The following is a 14,350-nucleotide window of genomic DNA, read 5'->3' as shown; positions in this document are numbered from 1 at the left end:
TTACAAAGTGGATTATTTCATCGTAACCAAGCCTAGTGATTTTTCCATTCTCTGATTTTAAATAAAAATACTCTGATGTCTTTTATGAACATTTCTTATATTTGTGTGCGGATATCTTTATGTAATACTAAGACAAAATATTCTCACTTCATCGTCACAAATTTTTCTACATATAACAATTATATAGCACCGCTTAACAAATACTTGTTATAAAAATAATATGGAAAACTCTAATTGAGCTCCAAATGGAAGACACACTTAAGAGAAATCATTTTCTTGCTTTCACCAAGTTTTGAATAAATTTTTATCATCTTCATTCCTCGTAATGAATAACTTTGAAACTTTTGAAGAATTCACCTAACAAGATAGTCGAGTATCATTATAAAACTAGAGGATTTCCCTAATCAGCTTATGATTGAGCATGCTTTGACTGAGTCACCTACAACTCAATTCTTTAATTATAGTGATCAAATCCTACTTAGGCAACATTTTCGAATACATGTGGCTTGTGAAACCCATTAAGTTAAAAAAAAAAAACTAAACACTTAAATATCGAGACACCTTTTGGTGTAATAGTCAGAATTTCATTATTCTTTGCAGTAAAGCGTTCTCATTCCTAAGAAATTATGGGATGGGTGAGCTCTTGGGAAGTAACACCAATAGGACAAAACAGTAAAGCCCTTAGGTCAAAGCGGATAATATCTCAATAGTTAAGAGTTTTGCTTGTTATAAATGGTATTAGAAAAGTATATCAGCCGAAAGATCGAAACTAAATGTTATAACAAGATAAAGTGCTACGTTATGTGAGCCACCTCTTGAACCGTGTATGGGATAAAGTACTATATGGAGAGAGTCATCACTTGAACTTATAGGGGCTACCTCTAGAATTTTATCTGTTTGGTAAATGATTATGGGATAAAGATACTAACGATGACATCGATTTCTTAAGTGGAGAACATTGTGAAACCCCTTAAGTAAAAGAAGTTAAACTCTTAAACATCAATGCTCCTTTTGATATAATGATTGAAATTTCATTAAGAAACTTCACAATTAAGTGTGATCATCACAAAAAATCCTAGAATGAGTGACCTCCTATGAAGTTACACCAACAAATAAAAATCGTGAGGTCCTTATGCCAAAGCGGATAATATCTCGATTGTTAAGAGTTTGGGTTGTTATAAATGAATTGTGAAATCCCTTAATTAAAAGAAAATAAACTCTAAAACATGGAGTGTAATGACCAAAATTTTAAAAAGAAACTCCACATTTAAGTATGCTCATCCCGTATAAATAATGTGATGGGTGACCTCCTAAGAAGTTACACCAATAAGATAAACCGTAAGGCCCTTAGGCCAATGTAGATAAAATCTTGATAGTTAAGAGTTTTAGCCGTTACAAATGGTATTAAAGTAATACACAAGCGGGAAGATGAAAATTAAGTGACATACAAGATAAATTACTATACCATGAGAGCCACCTCTTGAACCACATATGGGATAAAGTGCTACGTAGTGAATGTCACCACTTAAACTTTTAGGGGCAACCTCTAGAATTGTATATTCCTAGTGAATGATTCTAGAATAAGGATACTGATGAGGACGTCAGTTATTGTGAAACCTCCTAGTTCAGCATCTGGATTGACTTGTTCTAACCAGATTGGAAAATAAACCACTATAAGAGGATTTGGGAAGAAAAAAGATGATTTTTAGCTGCTTCGGGGCATTTTTAGTCATCAGCCTAGTTCAGAAAGTTATACAGATCGAGATAGGTCACCTTACTCCTATCTCAATTTTCAAAAATATAAAACTTTTATCTAAATTTTTTATTAAATTTCTATTTTTATTAGCGAAAAACTCGAATAATTTTGCACTGGTAAAAATTTCGCTACTTAACTTTTTATATGTTATATAGAGATTATAAATGTTTAATTAAGTATTTTTTTAAAAATTTCACAAGGGGAGTATAAAAATTTATATGATTTTTATTGAATAAAAAATTATCATAATGTTAAAAAATAGTGATATAGTACAATAAAAGTCTTAAACTATTATTTTGCATAATTTCTAATAATTTGATTATGTTTTAAAAATATAAATTTTTGCCTAGTAGGGCTTTTTGTTGCCTACAATTAGAGAAAACTATGTAATTTTAACACATGCTCAATTATGCATTACCTGTTATAATATGACAAAAAAAATATGCATATGTGATTAAATAATATCTACTAGGAGTCATAAGGAGCCAAAAATTATTTGATTATATTAGTGTTAAGGAATATTTTGGTGCCAATAAAGTATATTCTAGTGGCTATAAGTCATGCACTAGTGTCTACGAGCATGTTCTGGTGCTATAAGTACAAAAGAGACTTATAAGGGGCCAGAATCCTTTAAGATTTTGTATGAATATGAAAAATATAATATGAATTGCTTTATGATATAAATTATAATTTATTTATTTTCTCGATAATTTTATTTAAATAATTGAATCATTGATATACTCTTATTATATTTCTTATTAGATTGATATATTAGGTTGCATTTAACTATTTTAAATATTTCAGTAAAATATTTAAGAAAGAATTTATAAATTTAAATAGATCGATTTGCATGATCTGTTGAGTTGTTGTAGCTCACTATAATTTTGATTTTAGTTTTCAAGATTTGGGAAAGGAAAGGAGAATGTTAATTAGCAATTCAAGACAAGATTTGAGTTTATAAGTATTTCTATTTTAATTTTTGTATATTCATGGCAGTTTATTCCTTAGTTACGTTATGTAACTTCTACACTTAGGCATGTATTATTATATAGATATATTTTGATGCAATGAAATATTATGGATGAGTTTATTTTTAGTATATGGATGTTTAGTAGCACTATAGTCGATAGTTTATTTAAAATAAATATTGAAAGAGAATATAAAATATTCTAAAATTAGATCTTAAGAATTACATGTCACAACTCAACATAATAGGGTCTATCCTTGTTAGGTTAGGTTGTGGCAAGCTTTTGTGGCATCAGAGCAATAGCTTTGAAATGGATCGTAAAACAAGGATGTAGGAATTAATCTAAATGACAAGTGGGATAATTTTAAGTATGTTTGGGTCTTTTATTGTTTCTTTCATGTACATCTATGTTTGGTTATATATTATGTATGATTATGGATCTTCCAGACCTATATATAACAAAAGGGCAGAGTGGCAGTCAGGCAGCTCCTTATATAATATTGCTTTGACAATGGATTCTAATACAATTTTATAGTTAGTTAGTTTGATAACCCATATAATGGGTAAGATAGAGCAGGGTTCCTTCTGTGAGATTTGGTGAGAAAGATAGGCATATACAAAATATTTTTTAGATTTAAGTCTTTGAGGTTTGAGGGTGTTTTTGAGCCCATAGTAACAAAGGACTGATTGATGAGGCTAAAAAGGATATTTGATAGTATGTAGTATCCTCCTAATAGAAAGGTAATATTAGCATTATTTTGTTAAATAACGAGGCAAAGTGCTGATGGGTGGACTAGCATAAGAAAAATTTTCGAGGGAGATTGAATTCTTTGATTACCTGGGAGTTCTCTGATGTGTTTCAAGCTTGATTTGTTATACCTTCTACATGACAATAGATGTAAGAGACTTTTCTAAGGCTAGTTCAAGGAGCATGATAGTTATGCAATATGAGATATAGTTCACTACTTTGGCTAAATATGCTCCATAATTAGTTAGCGCTCTCACGGAGAAGTGTTATAGGTTTTTGAGAGGACTTCAGAATATTCTAAGACAGTGTCTGTTGCCATTTCATATTTTTGATTAATCTGAGCTGGTGGAGATAGCTCATCTGATAGAGAATGATCTGATGACTACTCAGCAACATTGGACTGCTAATACGAAGAGGTTCAGTGGTGAGATTTATGATAATAGTTTTTTTTTTTTAAAAGAAGAGCAGATTTACACCTAGAGATTCCAAGAGAGGTGCACAGTCAATATCGACAGTAGTCTATAGGAATGGAAGCATAACCAGTTTTGGTTATATTAGTGGGCACCTGTATGCTAGAGTTATGGCAGATATCATTTCGATCATATTTTTGATTTATCTGAGTTGGTGGTGTAGCTCATCTGATAGAGAATGATCCAATGACTACTCAGCAACATTGGACTGCTAATAGGAAGAGATTCAGTAGTGAGATTTATGATGATAGTTTTTTTTTTTTTTTTGAAAGAAGAGCATATTTACACCTAGAGATTTAAGGAGAGGTGGATAGTCAATATCGGCAGTAGTCTCTGAAAATGGAAGCATAACCAGTTTTGGTTCTATTAATGGGCACCTGTATGCTAGAGTTATGGCAGATATCATTTCGATCAATGCTATAAGATGACCGGTCAGTATTTCATAAGTGGATAAGTTGGACACGGGATGATAAAGTGTCCACAAGCATACTTTGACTAACGATATCCGCCCAAATCTAAGAGTTTTGTTAGGCCAGTAGGGAGACCAAGGACAGTTTCATTTTGTACCTTTGTTGAGAGTTTTGTTAGTAGAAGTAGTGGTTCTTGTTCAATAGCATGTAGACCATCTAACCGTGGTCAGAGAGAGTCAGGTATTATTGTTGCTTCAACTCCAGTTCAATCACGTGTATATATAGTTTGACTCAGCAGAAGGCTTGAGAAGCCTCATATATTATAAAAGGTACAATTTACATTTTTGGGAATCTATATTATGTTTTATTATATTATATATGGACCTAGTAATTTATTTATTTTCGAGCATTTATTTGATTTACAACACTTACCTTCAATTGTACTATCAATTTCCCTTTTTATTACTCTATCAATTGGATATGTTATGATAGCTAGTAGATTTTATTTCTAAGATATTGAGCTTACTGATACAAAGTGCAAAATGCAATTTAATTTTATTATCCATTTTCTCATATGATATTATTTTGTGTATAGATTGGTTGAGTCTATACGAGGCTCAAATTGATTACTTAAAGAAGCAAGTTACTTTATTTTTGGGCAATGAAAGTTGTGTATTTTAGGGAGTTAGAGGTGTTTATTGTGATGCCCCAAGATCTAACTTGGAAAGAATGTCAATCAATTTCTCAAACAATTTACCAGAGTTATCTAAAACCTTCAATTAAACAGTCTATCAAACATCTATAAAATTTAAAACATCGGAGTTAGAGGTGTTTATCTTGTTTGATTTCTGTTGTGGAAGCAGATAGATTATAGAAGAAGGGTTACATGTTATTTTTAGTATTAGTAGGGCATAAGAGTATATATTTTAGTATTCTTTATGATGTCCTGATAGTACGAATTTCTGGATGTATTTCCTGAAAAGTTAGTCAGTTTGCCTCTGGATAGAGACATAGAGTTTTATATTGATGTATTTTTGGGTATGACCCCGATATCTAAATCTCTGTATAGGATAACACCTAAGGAGCTTCAAAAGTTAAGGTTTGACTTCAAGAGTTGGTTGACAGGATATTTGTTCATCCTAATATGTCTTCATAAGGATCACTTATTCTATGTGTGAAGAAAAAGGACGATATGATGCGTATGTGTATTGACTACAAGGAGTTAAATAAAGTCACTAAAAAGAACAAATATTCTCTATATTTTTTAAGATTGATTTATGATATAGTTACTATCAGGTGAAGGTGAGAGAGGATGATGTGATGAATATAGCTTTCAATACGAGATATGGAAACTATGAGTTATTGGTCATGTCTTTTGGGATAATGAATGCACAAGCCATCTTTATGAATCAGATGAATAGAGTGTTCAGATATTTTCTTGATCAGTTTGTTATTATTTTCATATATAACATTTTGATTTATTATGCTTCTGAGGAAAATTATGTTAAACATCTAAGGATTATTTTGAAGATTAAGGAAGCAATAACTATATGTTAAATTCTTAAAATATGAGTTCTAGTTGAGGAGCATTTCTTTTATAGATCATATGATGAGTGATGCTAGTATCTCTATAGATTTATAGAAGGTTCAGGCGGTTATTGAGTTGCTGAGGCCTACTACTGTATATAAGGTACATAGTTTCTTGGGTATAGTTGGGAATTATAGGAAGTTTGTGAAATTATTTTATCAAATTTTTGTACCTCTGACAAAACTAATTCAGAAGGCAATAGAATTTATCTGATTAATTTAGTGTTAGGTCAATTTTTAGAGATTGAAGAATTGTTTTACTTCTGCTCCAGTTTTGACTCTTCCTTCTTGTATAAAAGGATTTAGGTATTCAATGATGCTTCATTGAGTGATTTGAGATATGTTCTAATATAGCATGGTAGAATGATAGCTTATTTTTTCAGATAGTCGAAGCTACATGAGAGGAACTACCTAAAATATAATATGGAGTTATCTATTATTGTATTTGCTTTGAAGATTTAGGGACATTACTTGTATGAAGTTAAATATCAAATCTTTGCTAACCATCAGAGCTTGAAATATTTATTTACTTTGAAGAATCTAAACATGAGAAAGAGGTGATGACTTGAGTTAATTAAAGGTTATGATCTGACTATTCAGTCTGATGATGCTAATATGGTGGCAGACGCTCTGAGCAGGAAATATTTTTAAGTTTTATTTCTTCAGCTTACTTCTAATAAGTCATTTATTCAAGATATTGACATATTACAATTAGAGGTGATTTCTTCCACTGATTGAGATTAAAATATATTGGCTTAGATTATTATTCAACCTTCTTTGCAAGAAAGGATTCATGAATCTTAGAAGTCAGATACAAAGTATTCGAAGTTGATTGATTTGATTAGATCTGATAAGAAATTAAAATTGTGCATATCTAATTTTGGTATTATCTTCTATGAGAAGAAATTGTGGGTTCCTATTTTTGGCGATCAGAGGAGAGAGATTCTGCACGAGGCTCACTATTCAAGTTATATTATTCATCTATGAAGCAGTAAAATATTCAGTGATTTGAAATGTATGTTTTGGTGGCATGGATTGAAGAAGGATGTGACAGATTTTATGTCGAAGTGTGAAGCTTCAGTTAGTGAAGACAGAGCATCAGCTACTGGGAGGTCATTTGTAGCTATTACCATTCTAGTGGAAGTGGGATTGAACATGAGGTTATCTGGGTTGTTGTTGATCGATAGATGAAGTTTGTAAATTTCATTATGATTTGACAGACTAATTTTGTAGACATATTAGCTCAGGTATATATGCGTGAGATCATCAAATTGCATGAATACAAAATGTTATAGCCTTTGATAGTGATGAGTTGAAAAGACCACTTTCCTTTGATTGAGTTTGCTTACAATAACAATTTTCAGTCAAGTATAAGTATTGCTCCATACGAAGCTTGTATGGTAGGAAATGTCATACACCGATGTCTTGCATAGAGGTGGGTGAGAGACATCTGATTGGGTCAACCTTAGTTGATGATGTTATAGAAAATATTCTTTTGATCATAGACATATTCAGGATAAGATCTGAGTTTATAGGTATTTCTTTTTTAATTTTTGTGCAGTCATGGCTAGTTTATTCTTTAGACCAATTTTGTAGCTTCTACATGTAGCCATATATTATCGTGTAGATACATTTTGATTAAATGAAAAAATCTTGTGAGAGAGTTTATTTTCAATATTTTTATGTTTTAGTAGCTCTATAATCTGTAGTTTATTTAAAATGAATATTGGAAAAGAATCTGAAATTTGTCCTTGTCGGATTGGGTTGTGACAGTTACTTAAGTGAGAGAGATTGTGAAATCCCTTAAGTAAAAGAAGCTAAACTTTTAAACATTGAGGCATCTTTTGGTATAATAATTGAATTTAACTAAGAATCTCTACAGTTAAGCGTGCTCATTTTGAAGAAATACTGGGATGACTTATCTCCTGAAAATTTACACCAACAGTACAAAACAAGCACTATCTTGATAGTTAAAAGTTTGGATTGTTACGTTGCCAAACTCCAAATTTTCTTAAATTCACTCTAGAACATTACTTGCGGGCTAAGAGTAATTATTCACATTCTTGACACTATTATGCATAGAAGTGTAATCATTTGGATTATTGAATGAGATATGCTAAATTCATTCATTCAACAATTATGGATTCTCACAAATCAGTTAAGTTCACATAAAAATAACAATTGCGATTGAATCCACAAATGCTCAAATTCAACATTTTTATTGGATTAATAAATAGCTACCAGAACATCTATGAACTTCAGTATTTAGCAGCCTTATTGGATTAGTTATGAGTGGATTAAATTCTGTCATCTGGGCATGATGAGATCATACAGAAAGCATGTGAATCTCCAACCAAATCTGCCTCAACTTAATAATTTTATCGGATTTTATTTTTCTTCTTTCCCTCTGATTTAGTTCACTTTTCTTATAAACGCAAAATGGAGACTTTTCCTACCAAAACCTCTATGATTCATCACACCAAATTTGGGAAGATTGATGGAATTGAATACAAATTTATCACTTATGGAGTTGAATTTGATTGTTTTTGTTACACAAGTAATTATATTCGATATCTTAGGCTTTATTTGGGATAGCTTTGACCGCTATTTTTTTACTGTTTATAAAGAAATTTTATACTAAAAAGCTATTGTAGAAAGCAAGAATAAAATTGTCTCAAACGAGATCCTAATCTTTACACTCATCTTTGATTTTGTAAGGCGATGATGCTAATCCTTCTTTTTCTATATGCAATCCTTTTGTTATTTTCTTTGAAAGAAAATAAATGGTCCACAATGAAATTACACGAAATTGCCTGTCACAGGTTGTCTACAACTTTAACATCACGTTTTCATTATTTAAACCTGTAATTATCAGATCATAATGGAGACAATTAACAACTGCTGTAGTCTCTCTGTTATCTTCTAAAAAATGCGAAGGTTTTATATTTTTAGTGTTAGGAGAATTCGAACAGTATTTTCTTCATCGATTACTTTTCTTTTAATTCATGGTTTAAGAAGACGAGTCCTGGTTCATTGTTAATTTCTCCTTTTTCATCTCTCTGACCACTACAAATGAAATGTTGAGCTCTTCTTAGGCTTGGTTAGGGATAGCTTTCTTATTGTTTTTGAAAATAGATTTCTGTTACAAAAATTTATAGTTAAAAAAAGTCTTTGTATCAAAAAACTGTTTTGAAAAGCATTAAGAAAATTATCTCCAACAAAATCTTTATTTTCTAATTTTTGGCTTGTGATAGTTCCTCTATTTAGGTAAAATCCAGTAGGAGTGTCAATGCGGGTCAACGGGTCGGGTTTGGATCCAACATGAGTTGACCGGGGCACAAACGGTTTGTTTCGAACCTGACCTGTTTAGCTAAACGGATATGGAATTCAAACCTTGACCCGACCCGCACGGGTTGCTAGGTTGACCCGACATGACCAGCGAACCCGCGGGCGCAGTTGTTGAGTCACATCATCACGCGTAGTAGTGTTGGGCTTTGGGCGTACGACGTTGTGGGTGAATGCGACTGGGCAAAGGCCGAGCACATAGGGCTTGGGCAAGGCGACTAGCAGAATTCACATGGACGACGGACTCGGACCTCGGAGTGAGACGGCCTAGGCTTGGTGCCTAACGGGTCGACTAGCGGACTCGGGGCTTAAGCTGGCTCGCAAGCAGTAGGTGCGTTGTGCGCAGTAAGGGTCGACTCGAGCACGGTTGGCGAGGCGACTGGCTAGGTCGAGTCATCAAGCTATGGCGGGCGACTGTGTCACTATGGCGACCAGGTTAGGTCGCGCGGGATATAGGTTAGCTAGGTCAACTTCGGGTTTTCGGGTCAACTCGAACTCGACCCGTTTTTCAAATGGGTTAGAAATTCAAACCTGGACTTGACCCGTTTAACAAACCAGTTGACCCGAACCTAGATTTTTCCGGGTCGGGTTTTGGGTCGTGTTAACTTTTGACACCCCTAACATCAGGTCAAGTAAGGCAAACTCACACAAACATCATATACACAAGCTTCAAACTCAGTACCTCTTGGTAGCAAAAGCTCCAAACCAACAAATCAAGATGAGATGCATAAAAGACAGTACATTCAAATAAAGCAAGATGTGAAAAAGAAATAACATTTTCCCACTCAAAAGAAAAATTTATACACATATAATATAAATAAAATATACATAAATACATAATGAGAAGTGAATTAAAATTTTATTATCTTAATATAAATCATAATAAGAGTACATAAAAAATAAATATGAACAAAAAAAAAAAAAAAAACAACTAGAGAAATTAAACGATCCAACTCAAAAGAAATAAAATAACACTATGATATAGACTTAAGGTGAGTTCTGCGGTCATGGTTCACCAAATACTCTGATAGAACCTGCTATGAGAAAAATAGTAATGAGTAAACTAATGGCGAAGGAGAGTAAGCTCATTGGTCTGGTCTCAGTTGTTTGGTTGAAGGAGAAAAAATGAAAGCATTCATTCGGTCAAAGAAGGGAAGGCAACTTAACCATAACTTAAAGAGTAATGGATTTGTCTATTTCCAGCAACAACGAAAGCACATCAACATACAACCAGAGATCCAAACAAATTGTGCCTTGAAAGATTGAGCAATTTGTGACAGCTTGGATGATATGGATAAAAATAACATTTCCCTTAGCATTACCAATCATCTTCTCAAAAACTACATTATAGAATATAGAACCTCGGAGCTAGAAATATTAATTGTCCCAGTACTTGTTAACTGAGACAGATTTGTTGACAGTTCTTACTACATAGTTCTTGAAATATGCATGTATTTTGTGAAATAAGGAGACAGTCCTTTCAGATAATCTGAGAAATTCTCAGTTTTGAATTAAATTCATCCAAAATCAAATCTTTTAAGCCATTAATACGATGCTGATTTCAGATGCAGTTGGCTTTGTTTGGAGTTGGTTAACCTTCTCTTGCAACATATTAAGGTTTCGTTTGGGACGGCTTTCTTACTATTTCTTAAAGCCGCTTTCTAGTTCAAATATTAAAATTTTAATACTAAAAAGCTGCTTTAAGAAGTAGTAAGAAAGACGTCTCAAACGAAGCCTAAGTTACTCTTGACTTAACGGATAGTGTTGCTTTCCAGCTTGCAATTGTAGGCATTTCATGAAGTTTCTTGTATATTTCTTTTGTACACCCAAACTAATGACAATGATCTCACCAAGGCCTTTTTTTTTTTTTTTTTTTCTTATAGCATTTCCGTTAAAGGTTAACATATATTGAGAACAATTATATGAAGGATTTTTTTCCCTCTGCATAAAACAAATTGGACAACCAGAATTAAAAAAGAATAGCAATATTCTTCATAAAATATTTCTGGTTTCTTGTTTGGTGTTATGCGTTCTTGACACTGTAAAACATATAAGTGTTTTATGACATAAATTATAATATATGTAGCTCCTAATCATATAATTTAAGATGTAAATTATGGATGATGTCCCTATATAACTCTATAACTAAGAGCCAAAAGTAATACCTCACCAGCATTGCTTCCCAATTTGAACTCAATCAAGCACATCAAAATTATGTACATTCTTGCTCAGGTCAAACAGAGAAGATTTGATGTTACTTCACTCATTCTTTTCCCCTTAGCTATTGCTTATCGCTGTCTTCCTTTTGTCCTGAAACTATTTGGCTGGAAGTGGCTGCACTGTTTTCAAGCTTACCTTTTCTCATGGATTATTCCTATGCTGATACTTAGAGAACCGTTCGATTTTTGTGATTGTGAATAGTAAAAGCGCAGTTATTGTTCATCACTGTGCTTTTACTGTTCACAGTCACAAAACCGAACGGTTCTCTGTGTTTGAACTCCTCACGTAATAATATTAGAGCTACGGTTTCTCTGATGTCCACTCTATCAAAGCTTTTCAAGTGTAGTACGGTTCATTGATGACTACTCTGGTTGCTACAGGAACTCTTTAATCTATTATTTGCCTATAAGACAATACAAGCTTAATAAGGCTTTGTTTTATAGTTTTAATTTCACTCTTAACAATAGTGAAATATGTAAACTGAATTATGATATTTGCAAACAGAAAAATTGAATTCACAAGAAATGAGTTCATTCAAAACATATTTTATAGAACCTTATTTTGATATAGTTTATTATTTGAACTCTACTCCAATCACTTTTGATGCATAATAAAAAAATCAACTTGATCAAGTGCAAATCTTGATGCATAGTTATTTTGAAAACGTCTGAAACATAAACCATTTGAACTCTCATTTCAGCAAACTTAATGTCAAACTAAATTTCTTGGTGAGACGAACTCAACAACACAAAAAATTGATATGTTCTGAATCCAAATGAGCTCATATCAAGTACTTGAAGCCTAATAGAAAACTTCATAACCAAATAATCCCTAAACCTTGCATGTTTGTAGTTAAATCGAGTGACTCAATGAGATAAATCCAACAAGCCTTAAATCATTTGATTCTGACATTATCAATGAACTAAAATGCTAACAAGAATGGTATATGATTAAGATATTCAATATAGGTCATCCAATGAAGTGTAAGACCAAAGAGGACGATACCTCACATAGTGTGCATTGGTCATTGCACATAGAGCCGCTATATAATGCTCTAAGATCTAATGGAATGATTGGCTTACCTAAACTTATACTTATCTAACTCAAATATTTCATAATAACAACTAGAGCCACTAATATTTTACTCTATAAAAAGCATAATCACCATATTTTTTTTTCTTCAAAACATAAATACAATAATTCATATTCTAGAAGTCTATACAACAAACAATTCAAGGCTTCATTACAAAACAAACAATACCTCAACTACAAGAACTTAGAAGTCTGCTTCTATGCCTAATCTACTTAGCATGACCTTTACCCTTCCTTCAAACATTAGAAGAACAGAACGAGCATTAGTAGCTCAATAGACTTTTTATCCTTACTCATTCAGCTATCAATATTCAAATTTTGACTGAAATTATAATACATAGAAATAAAATAAATAAATATTGAAGCAACAGGGAAATTGTTAACCAGTAAGATACTTGTAGAACATACTCAACATTTTCACTTACTTACAAACCATCTGCATGCTTTGCAAAACGCGTGTTCTCAAAAGTTTACTTTCACTTGACATATATTATATCAGAAATCATGCAGAGTTTCAAACTTTCATTTTAGACTAACATTTGTACATAATTCATTAACAAAAATGCAATGAAATAACTATCATGCACATTTCCTGATGTCTACTAACAACTCCACTTTCACTTATGCCTCCCTTTACCTCATACACATGCATATAATAAGTGGAGCTAAAATCTCTCCCGCATCTGCATCAGGCATATGGGGCTAGAAGAATACATTTATAGTGTTACTTAATCTCATGTACCCGCTTTCAACAAGTGGGGCAAGAATCCCTCTAACATCTGTATCAAATTGATAGGGCAAGAATAGTACATCTATAGCCCTTATAATATAACATAGAATACACCTTTTAGAACCGAATATATATGATACCATGTAATGCAAGACGCAGATATAGTGCAATGATACTCAATCCAACATTTAGAAAGTGTTTAAATAGTTAGTAAAAACCTCAATACTAATATATATATATACCCTAAATATATATATATATTCCAAGCTTTGGCCTCCAAAACTCCTCCCTCTCTTTCTCTTTCTTCTTCGCTCTCTCCCTTTTTCATTTCTCTTCTCCGGCAAGGTGGTTGAGAGAATGGAAAAATGGAAAATGGTTTCAAATATTTTTATATAATATTTTCATTATTTTAACCTAGCACCACATCACTCGCTTTTTCATCACCACAATGCTCACAAAGAATCTTCTAGATGCTCTTAGAATATGCACACCTAAAACCAAACACCACGGTTGCGTTTCCTAGATGCTGCGATGCAAGTTCAAACTTTTTTTTTCCAAAAATCTAAGAGCTCAATGCCATGGCGCTGCCAACCCTGACGCTGCAGCACCCACATAGAAATTTCTAAATTTCATATTGTCACTTTTTAGACCCCAAACTATGTTTATTTTCTATCTAATTTAACATTTTAAGACTCATAATTACTAATTAAATTAAAATTAATGATCATAAATAGAAATCACCAATCCTTTGCTTGGTCATAGAATAAAGCATACTCTTAACTTAGTCATTATTGGACTATGATATTATTGTGTGCTTGTATATTCATATTCATAAAAATCTTCTTCTTTTCTATACCTTTCCAACTTTTAAATTTATATGACCCTTCTTCGCCCCTTCTCGCCCTTGCACACAAAGAGTATGGTCACCCACAAGAAAAATACTAGCATTGTTTGAGCTTGTTGTCACCTCACTAGTGAGACCTACCTCGTCTTCTCTTCACGGGTGATTATACATTGTATTGCAA

This window comes from Dendrobium catenatum, unplaced genomic scaffold (genome assembly GCF_001605985.2).
Source record: "Dendrobium catenatum unplaced genomic scaffold, ASM160598v2 fragScaff_scaffold_34, whole genome shotgun sequence".
NCBI lineage: Eukaryota > Viridiplantae > Streptophyta > Magnoliopsida > Asparagales > Orchidaceae > Dendrobium > Dendrobium catenatum.
Note: the sequence above shows the minus strand (reverse complement) of the source record.